At 42.9% G+C, this 20,522-nt stretch overlaps 1 protein-coding gene across 1 annotated transcript in view; it reads right to left on the reverse strand.

Moving 5' to 3' along the window:
- nxph4 (neurexophilin 4) overlaps positions 1-14,875 on the reverse strand; it is a 63,228-nt gene extending 48,353 nt beyond the window's left edge. Inside the window, exon 1 of the mRNA XM_029827161.1 lies at positions 14,805-14,875. The gene's annotated coding sequence lies outside the window, so the exon portion shown is untranslated. The remainder of the gene's footprint in view (positions 1-14,804) is intronic.
- Positions 14,876-20,522: the final 5,647 nt, after the last annotated feature.

Genomic DNA, 20,522 nt, shown 5'->3' on the forward strand with positions numbered 1-20,522 from the left:
ATGGTCTAAAAATTCCCACTGTGAGGCTCCTCTCCTCAAACAGATGCTGTGGTAACTGCTAACTGGACGCTTAGATGAACATTTGTGCTAAAAAGCCTCCTAAGCACCAGGCTGATATCATAACACCACCTGTTCTCTCCAGGTTCTAAAGAATGCCCGTCGAACACTCACCCAGCTCATTGAGTCGCGCACTTTAGCCTATAACTTTCAGCCGTCTGTCTTCATTTTGATCGCAGGACGTGCGACCATGTGCTGGGTGCAAGACAGATCGGACGCCTCTTCGTCTGTCTCCAAACTGTGCACATGGTGTACCCCAGCACATATTTTTGTGTAGCTATAAAAGAGGTTTCAGATGCTTTATCACCAAACTCTGATGGTGATGCAACCTAGAGAAAACAGGGACTGCAGCGTGATCACATCTGTGATGTCACCTCGTGCACTGAATGCAGTGAAAATAGAAACATTTTTATCCTGATTTTATACTGATAGGCTTGAAATGAAAATATAAATGGAGCCAAAGGGTCACTGAGCATTGAAAAGATAAATAAATTAAATAATCCTGCTTTGTAAGATATGGGGGATTTTTACAAAATCACATTCTATCTTTTCAGTCTTGTGGGTTAAAGATTAGTTTATAGAATTTAATGATATTGGCCCCTTCCCCCTTTTTATTCAATATTTTAGATGGAGCTCTATTGAATATTTTAGATATGTTATCCAACTTGTATCTATAAATTTATATCTTTCATCTGAGATTATTCTCATTATTCAGTCATTCTTCAGAGTTATGAACAACTTTACGATAGTGACTGGTTAAGAATGAGTAGATTATTATTAAGGTTTATCCTTTAAAGATGTCTGTCACAATCAGTAGTCTTCATCTATAGCTAGTTATGGTGATGTGCGTTGTCCAACCAGCTAAACTCAAATTTGTGAGATGAGAGTTGTATTAACGTTGGAAGGATTTACTGTGGCTCCGTACATCATCATACATACTGAGCGAAAACTGCAGTGAAAATCCAGAACCAATGCAGAATGATGTGTAAAGATGTTAACAAACACTTTCAAAATTACAAGATCTCTCTGAAAATAGCCCTTTAATATTAATTCATTCCAAGCGATTCAATAATTCGTCAACTTTCCACATTTCCTCTGAAGTATTACAGAAAAAATGACCTCAGATTCACCACACATGCTTCACCTTTAAAGACGGCTTACTGGAAGGAATCACCCGTTTAATATCAAAGTTCTTTCAAAATAAAAGCTCTAAAGGCAACACATGTGATGCCAGTCATTAGAAACTCTCCTGATGTTTTGAATAAGCAACCTTTAATATATGTTTGCAGTTAATAACGTCTGTTACGGTTCTTCCTGGTATTGAATTAATCATTAATGAAAAGAAGAAAGTTTCATTGAAGTTGATACAAAATTACACAATCAACAACTGCAAACAGACATTAAAATGAAAAACCCTCCTGATCCACATCCAAATGTAATGTGTGCATCCGTGACCCATTAAATGAGTTGCAATCCACCCGGTGGCTTTGTGCATCCTGCTAACAAGGAGTAAGAAGTGCAGGAATCTAATTTACATCTTTGGTTGGGAAAAAAGAAACAATCCTCAGTTCAGGATGGGCTGCAGCTGGTGGCTGCTCTACACCTGCCCCCACTCAGACAATCACACAGACAAAAGACGATTCAAACGTGGAAATGTCATTATTCCAGATGTACTAATTATTGAGTCTTGACCCACTTTAAATGCAGCAAATTCCCTGCAGGTGAAGGCTGAAGTCGAATTCATGTCATTGTTCTCAAGTATGAAATAAAATATCTGCCAGAAACAGCGAAGGATTGCAGGCTTGGTGTTGAACATCATCCGGTGTACAGTAGGTGTATGAATATTGTTTATTTGTGTCTATTTAACAGCAGGTACTTGGTGACAGGGAAGCAGATGGGACGATCCACCTTTTCGTCCATAAACACACAGTTGCAGTGTGTCTGTGTGGGTGCCTGTGTGTGTGTGTGGGTGCGTGCACGTGTGTCTGCGTCTACATTTCCTGTTCGAAGCGATGCAGCGAAGTGGTGACCTTTCGGGTGCTTCGGAGGCGGCGTCACGGTGACAGTGTGACAGAGCGGGCCTCAGCCTTCCTGTAATGGATGAGCACTCTCAAGGTGAACCCCCCCACACCACCCTCCTCCTCATTTTTTGTGTCCTCTTTTCCATCTGTTTCGGAGAAGGTGTGCAAAAGTGGTGACTTACTTTTAAATATAGACATCGATTTTGTTTTTGCCGGTCAAAATTCAAATCAGCGTCATCCTGTAACTTTCACCTCATTCTGTCTTTAAATAGAAAAGTCACATGATGCTTCATCATCAGCCCCATCTAAACACTGCCATTAGGGGTCATTCACTGAATTGAATTTATATGTTTTTTTCCTTGTAGAGGGGTATATGATAATGATGATGACCCCCCCCCCCCCCATACAATAATCCCTCAGAGAGCAAAGGTTGGGTTGAGGCTACGAGGGGCTGCCCAGTCTGGTGGTGTTATTGATCTAAGCTGTGGGGACACACATGGCAGCTCAGCGCCACATAGTTGCATGATATTGATGGGTGGGCCAGCAGCTGGCCACCTACATCTCTGAGAAATGGACCCCGCTGTTTGTCCTTCACACTGAGCAGACTGTGGGTGTTGCACTGTGGGCACCTTGGAAAAAATGATCACATCTTCACCTCATGTTTGTTCTTTATGTTGGCTCAATTACATTTAATGTACTCAGTCACTTTAATTATGTGGAAATGAACTTTCCTGTTCAAATGCAAATCGAAATCAGTAATAATACAACCTAATGACAAGATTCGGACAGAGACCCAAGCGCCACACAACCTCAAATTCAGGGATGGAAAATAGATTTATGCACAAATTCGTGGACCAGGGACAGGTGGCAGGTCGGGTTTCCGGGGTTGAGGCAGCAGAGACGGGTCAGGGACAAGCTGGGTCGGTACTGGGTAAGCAGACAGGGAAAAAATGCTGGAAAGTCGTGCATAATGCAGAGGACAATCTGGCAATGGGCACGTGTGGATGTGTGACCTAAATGCTGTGGCTGATTACAGGTGAATGAGATGCCGGTGCCGCTGATTACTGGGTGAGAGGTGGGCCGACAGGTGAGGTAATGGAAAGGTACATAGAAGGTGAAGCGAAAGACAGGCGGATTGTGACACCTATATGTAAAAATTCAAACCTGGGACTAAACTCGGATCACTTTGAGTGTGCTTTGTTTTTGTAGTGATTTCAGTAACTCATTTTGTGCTACAGCCAAGAGTAGCACTCATATACCTAAACTCTCTTTGCCCTCTGTTTAATTAGAGTATGCAATGAGATATTAATTTAAACCGTACAATCTCTGGATGTTTTAAATATGCGAGTCTATACTCACTATATGAAGGACTGATGCTCACTTTAAGGTGGCTGATAAGACACCAGGATGTGTTGCTGACGTTGCAAAACACTTTAATGCAATTTGCGATGTTTCATTAATGTAAACCACAGGATTTAAGTAGAACTTTTACTTTACTTTTTATCTATCATCTGCCTTGTCACAAAGAAATAAATCTGGTACATAATGCATGCACACACACACACACACACACACACACACACACACACACACACGCAGTATTATAATAATAGAAAGGAGGAATGTCTGGCATTATGCACAGTGTGGAAGCCTGTTACTTAGCCGAGTTAGCGGAGTCTGTTACGCCCTGATTGCCTGCACGTTCCCAACACGCTCATCTACAGGTGTAGCCGTGCACATCCTCTGCATGTGAGCTTTGGCATTACTGTATTGCACCTGGTCTTTTCAGTAGCTGAGCATTGGTGCGGGTTGCCAGATGTTTTGTTGGCGTGTTTGGTGACTGTGCAGAGACATGGTGTCAGCCTTTTCAGAGCGCCCCCGCTTTGTGTCTGTATTGGTTCTGAAGAGCACCAGCAGAGGCAACTGGCTTTGACCACCGGCTACTGCCCCGCCCAGGAACTGTTCTGGCTCTTCCCTTCAGCAGTTTTTTGCTATGCAAAATTTGTAGTTTTATATTCAAACTACTCAGGAGGCAGTACAATATATATATATATATATATATATATATATATAGGTACATAGAAGGTGAAGCGAAAGACAGGCGGATATATATATACTGTTTGAATATATATATATATATATATATATATATATATATATATATATATATATATATATATATATATATATATTTTAATAAATCCACATTTCCTAACCAGTTTTCACTTTCCCATTATGAGACAATATGCAGGATTTATTTTTAATTTTAGCATAGTTAACGAGTCAATATTGATGGTGTTGCTTTGCCTTAATTGTCAAACATAATGAACGATAACAGAGTGCCGTACATGTGTGCAAATGTTCTGCACACAGTTAATTGTCAGATCAACTGCTAACAGCCTGATTACGGCAGCACTCTTGATGGTTGAGCTCACAAAGGCTGGAAACAAGCAAACAGCGGTGCGATTCAAAGAAGATTGTGTTTGTGACAAACACCATTCCTGACTCATCCATCACGGTTGCCAAACTTAGGCCTTCATTATAAAGTTTGCCGATGGATGCAGCCCGTTCTGCTCGGCCATTCTTTTTTTTTTTTTTAAAGCCTTCTGTTTCTCTCCCTTTCTCCTTCGATTCTTTACATCTCCAGCATTGTTCTCCCTCCCCCTCTCCACCTTTTTTAATCCATGCATCCTCAGTATGAATGAGTTTCCTGTTCTTTCTCTTGCATGGTGGGCTGAAAGATGCTGAGCAGCCTTGTAACAAAGGAGGCAGTGCATTAATTAAATGCAGCTATTCTTTTTTTCTTTCTTCACCATGTTGAGAGAACTGCAAAGATTGATGAGGGACTGACTGATACACAAGCAACCCACTACATCTGTATCTCAGGCTGATTGTGATAAAATACCCACTAAATGAACCGCATGTATTACAATATCTGCTATGATGGCATGGTTTTACTTCCCTATTTTAATTATTTCACTCAAGCTTCCCCCCACATTTCAAGTAATCATATTTCTTTGCCAGACAGCATTTATGCTCATCATGGAACCGCAACTGATGTAATGTTATGCAATGTATGTTGTGAGAAATGTCAGATTTTTGTGCGTCATTTAACAGTTCCACAAATTACAGCTGTTGTGTAACAGAATAAAACATTTTAAAGAAACTAAATCAGATAAAGTAGAGCGTCCTGATTCAGGATTATGGGTTGTTTCAAATGGCTCCAAAAAAAAAAAAAAAAAAAAAAAAAAGCATTGGCTTGTGAGCACAAATTTCTTGGTCGTTGGCTGAAAATATTACAGCAGGTTTTGTGGTGAGTCAGTTAATCACTATGAAGCTATTTCAGAGAACCGGATTACCAAGCTACTGAGGCTGAATTATGAAGTTATGCTTGTTTTCTTTCAAATTAAAGCCTTTTCAAATGCTGGCTTAAAACCCTCATGTGCTGCTCACTTGCCTATCAGCAATATCGAGCCTGAAGAGGACATTCTAAAGGGACATTAACCCATCATCCTTTCTGAGCCATCAGTGAGTTCAAAGTGATATGTTCAATGATTTACATGAATTAAAGAGCAGTTTGAACATATTTTGATGAAATTTGAAATTTAAACCCGTTGAGAGTTACAACACAAAGATTAGCCCCTCTCTTCTTTAAGCCCGGGCAGCCGGGCATCCACATCAGTGAGGACCTCATTTGGACAAAACACCACACAGCTGATCAACAAGGCTCAATAGAAGCTGTGTTATCTGAGAAGACTGAAGAAGCTTGGGACATCACCTAAGATTCTCACCATCCTGGCCAGAGGCCTCAGCGTGTGTTGCGACAGCACTACTGCTGCGGAGCACTGCAGAGAGTGGCCCGAGCTGACTAGAAAGAGGACTCCACTGCCGTCCCTGCAGCATCTACCACTGCTGAGTCCACAGAAGAGCTGCCTCCGTCCTCAATGACCCCACCCACTCCGAACACAGCCGCTGTGATTGCATGTTTTATACTTGAGGCTTATTGTTTGGAATTCCTCACAGAGAGAGCAAAAGAATAACTTCATTGTACAGGGAACCTTGTTTTCTTATTGTACCTCTGACAATAAGCCTTCAATCTTGAACCCATCCACACTCTTCTTCCTAATTTGAGTTACAGGAGGGGCTGCAGTCTGAAATGGATTACACTCTGGACAGGGGGCATTTGTCATTCACAGGACACACACACCTACTGGGGACGCTTTAGTGTCCTTAGGGGAGACCGAGGGTCAATTAAGGGCCTCCAGTCAACCTATCGTGCATGCTGTGGAATGTGGGAGGACACCAGAGAAATATTATGTAGGTGTTGGGAGAGAACATCCAACCTCTATGTTCTGAATCAGACTAAGAACATTCATGTTTTGTGGGGACTGTACTCGTTAATGCAGACACCAAATAAAGACAACAACCCCCATCGGCTAGTGGACAAACACTGTCATTCACCCACAAGTTAACTGTTTACTGGGAGTTGAATTGCAGGACCCGTCTCGATGCCAGGGGTTGGTTCATTTCCTCAGACTTCAGATGACGCACACATGGTCAACTATGGAAACATAAAGGAATTAATCATTTTGAAAATCACAAACCACCAAAAATAGTAACGGGAGAGACAGCTTGTGTTTTACAATTAGGAACAATCTGGTGAGGATCAGCCGAAGGACGTAGGAGATCAGGAAAGAGAACATGCGCACGACTGTACCACCAGCCTCTCAAAAAGACATGGAGAATATATCTTTAAAGTAGATAACTCCAAAAAAAACCCTATGACATCAGCATATTCCCTAAACTCCCTCCCTGTAATACCCTAAAGAACCTGAATATGAGCCTTTTCCAGGTCCACATGCAGATCTACACCACCTAAAGTTCTACGCCTTTAATGATGCCCCTCTAGATAAAAACTTTATTCATCTAAGGTTTAGATCAAGTAAGGAATTATAAGATGCCCGTTTAATGATGATGCAGCTGTGCTTCATCATTTTCTCTTATGCTCCAGCTCACTGAGGTTTTTCATGTACAGTGTAATTATCACACAGCTTCACCAAACACCCACCTCTTTGTCTCATCCCTTTGTTTCTGTGCTGCATCCCTTTTTCCTCTTCCTCACCTCTGGCCTCCCCTTGGTGCTGCATTCTCCCTCCTCCTCACTCTAATTGATAGGAGCAGCCCTAGTTAAGATGTCACCCGAACACATCCACAAGCCTCAGACACGGTGTCAGCCAAGCATCGACAGCCAACCCCATGCCGCGCACAACTAACCAATGGTTAAATTGGTCTTGTAGGAGGGTCAGGAGTACTTCAGCCCCTCGGGAAATATTTGACCCTTCCTGTCACAGGCTCACAAAGTTGCACACACTCCTCACACTCCCGCAGCAAAAGCCCAAGCCCCAGCAATCTATTTATTTCCACAGGAGCTCATTAACACATGCAACCGATAGCGCAGCTATAAAGCTTGTCAAATACATACATGCACAAGCACACATTGCCCAATAAAGGCATGTTCTGCAGGATTGGTAATTGCTTCCAGTTCTGACCCTGCTGTCATGATCAATGGGTGTGACCTGGTGATTAGACAAGACAAGTGCCCAAATTCATTGATTAAATGCATCCTTAGCATGGAATATAGATTTATGAGGCTTTCCGTTGCACAATGAGTCAACCCGATGGGATTTCTTGTATAAAGGTTACGAAAGGGTAGCGAATCCTCTCTGAAAGGATTTTCATTTCTAACAAGATAGGAATGACCTTTTCAAAAAACTTGGCCAGAATTTGGGAGCGAAGAAACAAATGCACAACATGCATCTCCACCTCAGAGTGTGGACCGGAATCTTCGAGATGCATTTTCTATATGTTAAAGTAGTTTCTTACCGCTCTGAAGGCAGAGAGATGTCATGTGGACCCTCGCTGAGTCGGCAAAACTAACAAACGCGTATTCACAGAGCCGGAAAAGACATTTTAAGCATTTTAATACTGCAAATCCAGCAATGCACAGCTGAATTAGGGGATCGATGCTCGAGGGTGGTTATTGCAGCACACATGGAGCTAATCGATATACTCTAATATCATTGTTTTCATTGTGTATTTAGATGCGACCGCGCGTGCGTGTGTGCGTGCGCGCACACTAATTTGAACAGTTTCAATAGGACTGGGTGATTTTAGCAGGCTGGAGTCAGATCATGTTCATTGGAAACAAAGTGTGTGAGATATTCTAAATGATGCTTTTAAAACCATTGGAGTCTCCAGTGCAGCATACGTCACTTTTGCTGACCAGACGAATGTTTGCTTTTCCTCTCTGCTTTGTATTCTGAAGAATGCACAATATTTGGGCAACATGCATGACGCGACTACCTACAGGCCAGGAACCTGCAAATATCGCTGAGGTAGCGGTACTCACATCAATTTGTCGACATGGAACTGCAGAGCCACGGCTTTACAAAGCACAACCTCCCGTATTACAAGGGAGAATTTCCGGTGCTCGATTGGACTTTGTATTCCTTTCTAATGCACAATAAAATCAAAACATTGGAATGGTGCTGCAAAAATCTGTGTGTGGATAGCAGCTTCTTCTCGCCTGCCCGCCTTCACTTAAAAAGCAGGACGCTCTCTTTCTCCCTGCTGATCATAATGATCAGTGAACGTGTGTCTGCAGAAACTCGCTGTCAGGCAGAATGGATTGTACTTAATTTCCAATAAGGTGCTTAAGAGCGATCCCTAATCACGCCTTTAATTAGAGTCCCTTGATCATTAGGGGGAGATAATTCGGTGAAAAATAACTCTCCTCTCTGTGGGAGCAGCAATGCAGCAAATGGTCGCGGGCCAGTTTTCCTCCTGCTATTTGAGGGATCGCTCACATTACCCATCTCCCTCAGTCTGCTTTGACCATTTTGAGTTCCTATTTCCATCACAACCATAATAGGTGTTTTTTTTTTTTTTTAACAGGGCACATGGGCTAATTTGGCCGTATGTGTGGGTTTATGGGTTGAACATTACTGTCCTGCTACAGTCAAACCTGATAAATCAGACTGATGTTCTGTGTGCATACAGCATACAGTCAATATTTGTGTAGTAACAGATGGATCACATGTAGAAACAGATAGAAACAGTTATGATTTCAAAACAGTCATACGTTGTACTGGTAACCACATTTTGAGGAAAAACACACTTTAGCATGCCATAGTTCCCACTTCATCTGCCCAGAATAACGTTGCACTGTTGAATTGTTCTGTCTGGTGTACATTTATTAACTGAGAATGACTGGTTTGTGTCTTCATGCGTGTGTGTCTGTTTCTAGTGGTGCTTGATTAATAACATCCCTTTGTTGCAGTAATCAAGTCTGGGATGGGCAGCAGTGGCAGGAAGATGTAGAACTCGGGGCCTCGCAACATTAACTCTCGTATTTAGCAGCTGGCGACGTGTCCCGACAAATTGGAATCGCCTCGGTGCTCAGGCTTGTAGCAAATCCAGTGAAAGGTCCATTTACATCATTTTGCTTTAATCTACTGACCGAACCTGGAGAGCATACTCCTAAAGAATCCGGCATAATAGAGCACCAAAATCATGCTAATGCCCGTCCTATTGTGAGGACTATACAGTACCAATCGAATTTTGATATAGGTTTGATTCCCATTTGGCATATTTTCAATTCAGATTTATTTTCTATTCACAAATACACTATGAAACGCCGGTCGTGTTAGAGACCAGTGGCGTTGGGAGCTGTTCTTGTGGGGACTTGAACTCCTTAAAGGTTGCAAACTCTTTCACACTGAGAATGAAGCCTCCCCGACACTTATATTCTGATGCCATGTGATTTCAGATTCACTTGTTTTAAGATGTCCAGATAGAGATAATAATGACCTGCTGTCGCGGCCGTGGCCTCTGATTCCCTGCACTTAATCAGCCCCTTCCATGGGCAGTCACACAATTTAATTAGCTTCCCCCCACCGGTATTATTCTGACTTACTGTGGCCCCTCTTGTCAGAGTGGCAAATTAAAGTAAAGGGATGAGACGAGTATGCTGCGTGCAAAGTGCCCTTTCGCAGAACTTCATACGCAGCAGCAGCGTGTAAATAATAAAACATATTTAATGTATTTAACTTCAGAGTCAAGTCATCATCAGAGCGACATGAGTCGTCTGAGCGGGGGGCTTCTTAACCTTGAAAGCTCAGCATTAAGGCTGCTGCTCTGCAGCTCCGTGTCAGATCAGAATAACTGCAACAAGAATCACGCTGCATCACACAACTCCACCCTCGTGCCCCTCCCAACCCCCTTGTCGACGCCTATCGGGCCGGTGAGCGAGGTCGTCAGGCAGCCTTGCTGCTGTCAGATCAGGGCTGTGAGCTAAAGGCCTAAATTCATCGCTAAGGTTCTTCAGGCTGAAAGCTGTGGCAGCAACATTCAGTTTTTATCCATCTGTAAATGAGAGAGGGAGTATACACACACACACATACACACATACATACATACATTACTCACTACTGAAACAATCCGTGCTCACTTCTCGGTTTTATTTCGACCTTTGACCTGATCACATTCAGCAACTGATGTCAATTAATGAGGGGATTAATTGCCGTATTGATCTCTATTGACCTATCGCTTGATACTAAGAAAGAAATGGGATTATTACCGTGCAATTAGTAATAATACCAGGACTTTAATGTAATGCTGAGGTCCATTTCAACGATATTAATCATACATTTTATATGTAGCGCCTTTGAGGAAAGTCAACCGTCCTTTAAACTATAAAAGATAAAACAAACCTTGAAATAAGACACTCGGTACACATCTCATACGCATATTTTGTCCATAATGCAACACAAACACGTTCTTTTAGGGCATTCCAAACTAACCTGTGACCATTGTGTTACTTAAAAAGAAAGAATTTACCCAGAAATGGCCTTCAGCTGTCTGAGGGATCAAAAGTCATTTTTCTTTTAGTCACCCTGTAAATTCTTTTAAGATTCAAAAACAACGAAACACAAAGCTTAATATAAGGACCCAAGCGGTCCACAATGAGCTTTCACTCACTAAATTACCAGAACAGATTCTTTAGCTGACCGCACAAGAACAGAAACCGTCTTTAAACGTTCTAAAATTTACTGTCTTGGATGCACGAGGTGCTTCAAATCACCTCACCTGACGGAGGAAAAAGTACTTGATTATGAGCTCAACGTGACTACTTACAGAAACATTAGCGAGTCGATCCAATACCGAAGCACAACAGATGAGTTTAGAGCTCTTCATTAGTATCGTCAAAAACTGCTTGAACATATTAAAGCAGGTCTTGATCCAGGGTGGGTGGCAACATATTTGACAGTGGAGGTGCTACGGAGAACAATAACAACCCTTGTGGTGCAAGATAGAAGAGTACAGGACAAGGAACTGGACGCCATGTGGTGGGCGACGACAGGACCCCATATGCGATCCATAATTAAGGCACTTGGAGACATAAAAGACAGGTGAAGCTGGAGGACATTAGTGGGAGAGTAGCACAGCGAGAACATGTGACAACTAATCAGTAAAATTTCTTACTAGGATTTAAGAAAAAAAACAACAACCTGTATAAACAATAAAGAAAGCAAGAGTTTTGCTAAACAACAGCCCACCGTAACCCGCTGTCATGTCTCTTTGTTGGCCAATTATAACGCCTGTGCCGCTGAGGAAGAGTGTGAGCGATAAAGCGTGAACGCAGGCTGGAAAACACAGGTGGCAAAAACAAAGACAGGGAGGTGAAACACAGGAGTGGATGCTTACGCTGTAGTTTCCTAAGGTGACCCTGATGCGCGGGCGGCGTTGTTCATTTAAGTAGGCAGCGAGCGGAGCTGTGACAGCCCGCACCAGAGTGGCGCTGGACCCCTGGAGAGGGGCACTGTAGCAGATGGAATAAGAGGAACTTAGATTAAACAATCACACTCTGCACAGCGTCACCACATCGACGGTGTTCTCTCATTAGAGGTGACGTAAGGCTGGAGCTTTCCTTCTCTGAGAGAAAAGATGTGAGCGTCTCTGATGTTCAGTCTAAATTTTACATGCGATTATTGTCTGCAGCCATTTTGTTATTCTGTACCATAGAATGGCATAATGTCAGGCCGGGACTTTGAACAGGACAGAAAGAAATTGCCGACTTTGTTCTACAAAATCAATTAGATCCACGATGGACACAAACACTCAGAAAAGGGGAGACACAGACGATACGTGCAGAGAGGGGCGGCGGGGAACAGGAGGAAACAACCAGTAATCTAGGACAACAATCAGGCAGGTGACATACAAGGGAAGAAATGAGGGGAGAGCTAGGTTTCAAAATAAAACAGGAAGTCATAAGACAAAACTGCAGAGTGACAAGAAATAGATGCTGGTTGCTTATTTCCCAGTTTCTGCTTCACTTTTATCTTCTTCATTCTTCCACTTTTAGGTATTTCTTGTCAAGTTGTCATCACTTCAAAGTATTTCATTAATAAATCACTTTCATAGGTTCATTAAATGTGTTTGTGTATATGTATATGTATGTGTATATATATTTAGAGAGAAAGAGAGACACACACGTCTGGAAAAAATCTACAAACGGCAAAAATCCCACCAGGCCGTGGTTGCAGCTTGCTCTACGCTGAAGAGCTACAGCTCAGATGGAACCATGAACCCCTGGTTTGAATTTGTTCCTCCTCAGCACACCGGCTGCACTGAGAGGTGATCGCGCTGCAGTTGTATCCGTAATATTCCCTCCACTGCCCCATGTATTAGAACATTTGATTACCATCCTCTACACACACTGATAAGCTCTTAGCTGGAACAGGACAGAGGTCAGGCTGCCAACACACACACACACACAAACACACACACGCGTGCTCTTACAATAATGGACACAAAAGATGGCTGGCAGCTTCAGCGGTGAGTTAGCGGAACATTGCTCATAACCAAATGGTCGTATTTTATCCACAGTGTTTACTGATACCCAGACTGCAGAGATCATTTTGTTTTATTATGGCCATCATTTTGCCATCTCCTCGTGACAGACCCATTTTTCGCCAAGACACTCTTCTAATTCATTTTCCAGAAACTGAATTTATCACCGATTATTCTTTACATACACAGTATAATAATATGGCGGCAGCAGTGAAAACGGGGCTTTTGTTGCTAGAGCGTCTCTGCTTCAACGACAGTGAGGTCCTGATGATCTCCTCTGCATGTGCGCCGTTCGAACTGACGCGTGCATCCATTTTCTTGCCCTTTTCTCAGGATCAGTGCTTTTATCTGTGCGTGCCGCCTCTTCTCAGTAGCACTGCAATTTTCCTCCGGGAACTCAATTAGCGTGCAAGGCTGACCTCTGAAAGTTTAAAACGACGACTGAAAATCTTTGCAGAGGGGTTTATTTCACCCCGCCGGTCAGAGGTGGGTAGAAGATACGATGTGTTCTTACCCAACATGCACCACGTATGTCCCTGGTGGAACCAAATCATTAAAGATAGAAAAAAAATTCTCCGTGGCATCCATGTAAAGGAAATTCAACCAGCACACACCACCATGGTAGCAGCCAGCAGCACGTTTCTTCTGTTTTTCCCTCCGCTCATCTTTTTTCCTATTCTGCTTTCATACCTTCTCGGTCATCGTCTGAACCCCCCGAAGGTTCTTTCTGATTTATGATTTCATGTCAACATGTGTCTCCTGCGGTTCTTCAATGTTTAATGGCTGAACCTGGTCTGTTTGTTCTTTACCTTTGAATCACCGGAGCGAATATTTGTACACGTTAGGATCGCGTGATCGGGTTGGACAGGAGGTGTGTCGCAGCCTACTAATACAGAGAAGAATAAAGAGATTTTCGCAATGAGGCTTAATGTCCTGACGCGCTTTCACTTCCAAGGAATCGTCTCTTCTTGTAGAAATGTAATTATTAGATGCAGCTCTGCTTCTTAAAGAGGGCGGAGGTGAGCAGGAAAAATGGTTCATCACGTTTCTGTTTGAAGCTAGTACAGATATTTACGAGCTTAACCAGTTTGACCCGGTAGTCCTCATCATCATCCCTTCACGCCGTCGTGTCACTGTTGCTTGGTTGCAATTGATCAACTTAAATCATACGGTGTGAGAAAAACATGCAGCAAATGACACGCTGAGCAAAATCTGGAGGTTATAGAGGGGAAGGACAAGAGTGTGTAAATCATGTCAAGGCAGGTGCCCGTGTGTGTGTGTGTGTGTGTGTGTGTGTGTGTGTGTGTGTGTGTGTGTTATTGTGTTATAACTCAGTTATTCTTCAGACAAAATCCATCCACAATGGATTCACATAACTCTCCCAATAGTTGCTCAACATTTCTAATAAACAAAATTATCTCTTTACAGTTTTTGAAATAATGATTCATCTAACGTGCGCCCAGTATGAAGGTGGCCACTACGAGCGCTTGCTAATGTGTTTCTGTGAGTTACCGGCAACTGCAAAGCAATTTGCCATGAGGTCACTGGGGTCAGACATCCTGATGGTGTGACCTCGGTTTCAAGTGTCAGCTGGTAACGACTGAACAACCTAAACATCAGTGACCTCAATAAATAACGTAATATACTGTATAACCGAGGTTGACTGTGATTTAGGCACAACATCACTGCACATTATTGTTGTAATTCTATTTTAAATTATCTTCATATAATAAGTTAGTGAGAGAAAGAACACATTTGTGCATACGTACTTATATATTTCCTGAACTTTTCCTTAAGAGACAGAAAGGTACTTACGTTGTATGGATTTCCACTTTCTATTCCCGCCCTGCAGACTCATCTTTTTATACTGCTCCTGTGTGTGCTGCATGTCCTGTCAACAGATAATGATCATTTATCATTATTATATTACCAATTATTTTGCAACAAAATGATGGTCAATAGATTAAGCATTAATATTAATGCTTAATGAGCATTAATATTAGCAAGATGAGCAGGAGATGAAGAGGAGATGAGGAGAGCAATGCTTTTCTTTGGTAACTGTTCAAGAAAAAGGAAACTGGTATAACCCTCTAGATCAACTGTAAACAGTCAGTTTTGGGCTGATGTCTCATGGATGAATGTTGAACTGGCTCAGAACTGATTCAAAGCGCTGCAAACACATTAGCACATTCAGAGAGACTTTATTTAAATGTTTCACAGCTCTTGCAGGAAAGTGTGTGCAACAAATACAACAGTAGGAAAGACAGATAACGGACTATCGTACAGTTCATTTCTGCATACTCACTCTGACACCTCTCCATCAATAACTGCATGTCCGTGTCTTGTTTCCATGTTTGTGTGTCTACACAGTAACTGTCCCCTCTCTGGGGACCAAAAAAGCTCATCTGCTATCAGCATCAGGGACACCTTTGGATTTGGCGTTCACAGTCTCCAGGTTCATGGTGACTATCAATTCTTTGAGAAAATATTTAAAAAAAAATAAAATAAAACACTTCTAATCACTGTCAGCCAATAAAAACTCTAAATTATCTGACTTTTTAAAATGGTTCCTCTTAAACAATAGCACCAGACATTTTAAAAGAAGGTCGTCTGCGTGTACATTGTGTTTGGTACGACTTTGTCCACCAGGGGGCGATATTCTACGACCAGTTCTTACACTTTGAGCTGGACAAAAATCATCGATGGATCCACACCTTTCTGTCAGGGTTTCAGTTTTCTTTCTCACCTCAAGGAGGTTGAGATGTAAAAGAATGAGCAGCTGTATTGATTTGTTAAGTTGTAAAATACTCTAACATCATCAATGCGTCCCTGAAAACTAAATCATGTTGCAACTCAGGAGCTGTGGGTTTTTTCCTGTACAATATTTGACTATGTTCCACTTGTTCCACCGGAGCATGTGTAGTGCCTCTACAAAATGTCAGAACAGAGTGCATGAACATGAAAAATGTTCACACTGAGAGTATAAAAGAGTGCGGGTGTTCTGACAGGATGATGGGAAAAAAAATCAGGAGCTAGGGGCTGTTTGTGGGTTTATTTTGAGCTCTATTACCCCTATTACAGACGAGTATCTGCTCTCCATCCTCCTCTAAATGCTGAGGATGCAGGTGGCCCACCGAGGAAAGCACCTATTAATCTCTGCCTGGCCATCTACTTATCCGTCTGCCCATTTATTCATCAGCTCATCTGATGACAATCCGCCCTGTCTGATCCACTTTTCTTCTGCCTCTCCCTCATCTTTCAGATAATCACTCCATCAACACATCCATCTGTGCTCCCATCCAGCAATTCATACACCCTTGTGCACATCTGTGTCATCCATCCATCCATCCACATAAACACATCCACCTTGAGCTCAGCTGTTTTTAATGCCTCACATTAATTCAGCCCTATGTTATCCTTAAAAGCAGAGCTCCATCAATGGCTAATGTTAACTGTAATACCACAGAGGACTGAGGAGGAAAATACAGGAAACAGGAAGGACCCTTGGAGCCAGTAATAGAAAAGCCCAATATTAGCCTTGCATTTGAAAGCAATCTCCAGTTTACAGATACCTTATAGAGTGGAAGGATGATTCTCCTGTGCCATGTAGGACGCATCACTAAAAGAAGTTCTGGACACAAGAAGTTCTGGTCCACGTGCCTCCATCTGGCCAACAGTATAACTTTTCACTCTTCAGTTTTGTTTTTTTTAAATGTACTTAAGCTCTTGCTATATTTAGGTTGAAGCCGGAGACCTAAGAATTTCATAACCAGCCGAACTGCTGCTATAATCTTTGTACCCAAGATAATAAAAATCTTGATGGTAAATATGGTCAAAGTCACATAATACGTACCCCCCTACTGTGGCTAACTGGGCTGGAATACATTGATTTTGTACTTCATCTGCAGCACTTTATCAGTTTCACTTTTACTTCTCAAAAACAGCACAATTAAGATTTAATGAACAAACTCTCGTTAAAGGCGATGCTCCCCCGAGTTTAGAGCTTCCTATCAAACTGCCAGCTGTGGCACAGATCAGCCGCATCGCAGCAATTAGCTTGATTCTTTTTAATTAGAACTTATTTCATTTCTTTATTTCAATTTTAGGTCAACAAGCTAGATTTCCACTCGTCTGGAGTCCAACTTTTGCCTCCAAAAACAATTGCAAAGTAATATGAGTTGGTTTTTTTTGCAGGAAACGATGCTGCGCTCTTCACACGCTCCAGAGCTGTAGCCTGCTTGGTCCTCTCTGACCTCCAGCTCATTAAATAAAAACATTGTTTTGGCGTCATCGAGGTTTCTGATCCAAGACACAATACTGTCGTCGTCTTCTGCCTCAGACACAGTTTTTTACACTTTCTGAATATGTAGAATATTTTCTAATGAACTGTTTCTATACAGCACTAAGCATTCATTGAGAAGGGCTACCAGGTTTGTTGGCAGTCTGATGTGCACGTGTGAGGAACTCATTGGAGACACACACAGGGGTAAAGCAGTGCTCTTTATTCAGTCCAAAAGTCAAAAACCCAGCACACAGAACTCACAACAGTGATAAAATCCCCACATCAAGGAAATAAGGAACTACTAGAGGAGCAGAGCTGAACCAGTACTCACCAGGAAGACAAGACAACCTGGCAGTAACGAGACACAGGTGAGACACATAAAGGAAATGACCTAAGGTCAGCACAAGGGAAGGAAGCGAACAGAGATAAAATAAAACAGGAAATGAACTAAATAAGATGCAAACCCCGACGGCACCAGCTGTTCTAGATCACAGCGATGCATTCAAAGACAAAGCATCACCAAAATATGGAAAATTCTTGCTATACTGTGCACCACCAAAGCACATTTTATTCTATTTTTCCCTCAGGGAAATAAAAAGAATATCAGAGTTGCTGCATTTGCTGTTTCAGACAATTAATATGTTATAGAATCCTTATTGATTTGCCTGGAGTTCACTAAATGGATCATCCGCAATTGTCTTCGGAGGTGAACGCTGTTGGTAACGATCGGAAGAGGAGTGGGGGGGGGGCTTAGCTGCACGTGTCGTTCTCCGACGGCCCTGCAGGCCAGCCATTAGGAAACAAGAGGCAATCACCATTTCATCAATTTTCACCACACATTCCCCCACCTTTTCTCTTTTATTCATGTCTTCTCCCCCTTTGCTTTTTGTTTTGGGTTTTTTCCCTCCGTCTCGATTCCTCATTTTCATTCCATTTCCGTGCTCTCAGAGCGCTCCGCTCTCCTCTGCTCGGTCGACATCGGTGGCGGCTGCTTCTTCTGCCCCTGTGTGAGCTACTAAAAGTTTTATTTGAGTGAAGAATACAAACCTTTTTGCACAGCTGCTGCGTGTGTGGATGTTTTTTGTTTGCAGACATGCATGCAGAGAGAGGGAGAGAGGGAGAGAGAGGGAGAGAGGGAGAGAGAGAAATCCAGCAGCATAATAAAGAACAGCCCTCCATCCCTCCATTTCCTGTTAACCACCACTTATTCCTAATGGAGAGCCTATCACACATTCCCCTCATTATGGCTCTCTGTGGCCATCTCACAGCTCACATAAAGGCATCGGCCTCATACCGTCCCATTTTCTCTGTATCCTTTCGCCGTCCTCCCTCTCTGAGAGGCTTCACTCACCACCTTATCGGCTTAAACCAGCTCTGACAGTGCCGGGCCCCCCTCACACACACCTTGTCTCCAGGGCAGACCACATTATGAAACAATTACTCCCCTAATTGACAGTTAATTAATCTAAAGTCAATTTGACCTTGGCAAGCTAACCTTGAGATTGAGTGCTGTAGTTGTCACGATACCGGAGCAAAGAAATAGGCCAGTGGAGAGAGAAGGATACCGTATGAGGGAGAGATGGAAGGAGATAACGTCGATGCATCTCTGAGCTATCTGCTACTCTGGGTGATGTCAGCGTGCACGTGTGTACGATCTGCAGTATTTCTGGATGTTGTTGACTGGTTGCGTGCAATATTACGCCTTCACAGGCAGCCACCAATGTGTTCTACTGACTTGGTCATTTAGGTGTTGATTAGCTTCTCATTTTAAAGCTCCCCAACACCTCGGGTTTCTTTCTCTCCTGCCCCCATCTGTGCAGGCGTGCGCGCGTGTTGTCACAGTGGAAGTTGCAAATGTCGACAAACTTGTTTTAGTTGCACCCCCGTCGCAGCTCATTTTCATCTCTAATAATGATTACCTTTGTTGCTAAGTTGGCATTAACAGATACGAGCTCATGGGAAGAGTGCAGATGAATATATTTAGATTAACAGAAACCTCTGGTTCTCCTGGCAAATTCAAATGTTAAAGAGCGAGTCCCAGAAATACAACTGAAGACACCTGAACTCGGTGTTGTGATGTGAGAATTCATTTGTTCACTTGTTCACAGATTAGCATCGGCGCTCACCTCCACGTGATAAGACGCCCTTTACGGTGGAGCCTCTTTTCCTCCCCACAGATTTTCTGTATCGAAATCTGCGGTGCGCTGGATAAATTTGTCTCTACTTTGGGCTGCTTTGACAAGACGGAGCCCCCGCGTCACGGCTGACTGAATTTGTGTGATTAAAGACGACAAGCAAAACCATCTGCTTGTCATATCCATCTGTCATCGCTCAGCGTTTGCCATCAGCGGCGCATCACTCACAAACAAGTCCTGGATGGGGGAAAATAAAAAAAAAAGGTGGGGGGTGAACGCCACAATAGCTGAGAGACAGAGGGAGCTGGAGAGAGAGTCGAGCAACTAGAAGGTTGAGAGAGTCAAGGGGTGCCTGTGAAAGTAAATGAGTGCCCAATTTAAATGGGGGGGTGAAAGGTGGTGAGTGTCCATCTCTGAGCCGCACTCTTGTCCCAGCTGTCTCGCTTCTCTCGCTTTAGTTTCAGATTAGAACTCTAAACGTGTTAAGGTGCGTCTAGGTTTGACGTCTAGCTGTGACCCGGTGGGTCGAGGGTTGACCTTTCACCTTTGCCACCATCCCAAAGGGAAACCTGCACATGAATTTGAGTTTAGGTGAGTTTGAGTTGAGTCTCCTGAAATCTTCTCAACAGCAATGATTTGAATTCAGTTTTATCTTTGTTTGGGGGGGGGGGGGTTGCCTGTTTTTTGACCGTGCTTATAAGTAGAGTAGTTGCATTTATTTGGGGGACACGAGGGTGATGTGTGTACTCAAAAACAAACCAGTATGAACACAGCAGTTCTGACACATCATGCGTTCCTTCAAACCTACTTGATTCAGTCTCTAGCTGTTTTTTTTGTCTGCTCATCCTCACGTAAAAACAGTCAGCAGAAGGGCGCTTGTGGGAGGAGCAGCCTTCATCCTTCACCTCAGCTTTATTCTCCCTCTCGCCCGTTCCTATTGTTTTCCACTCCTCCTCCTCTACACATTCTCCCACCATCCTTCTCTCTTTCCCTCCCACCGACTATCTCCAGGATTATCGATTTAGCGTGGGCTGTGATTGAGTTTCACTGGGTGTAATGTGGGCCCTGAGGTGTCTCCTGAACGAAGAGCATCTTGAGTTATGGCCCAACTATAGT

Source organism: Takifugu rubripes, chromosome 19 (assembly GCF_901000725.2).
Source record: "Takifugu rubripes chromosome 19, fTakRub1.2, whole genome shotgun sequence".
NCBI classification, from domain to species: Eukaryota; Metazoa; Chordata; class Actinopteri; order Tetraodontiformes; family Tetraodontidae; genus Takifugu; species Takifugu rubripes.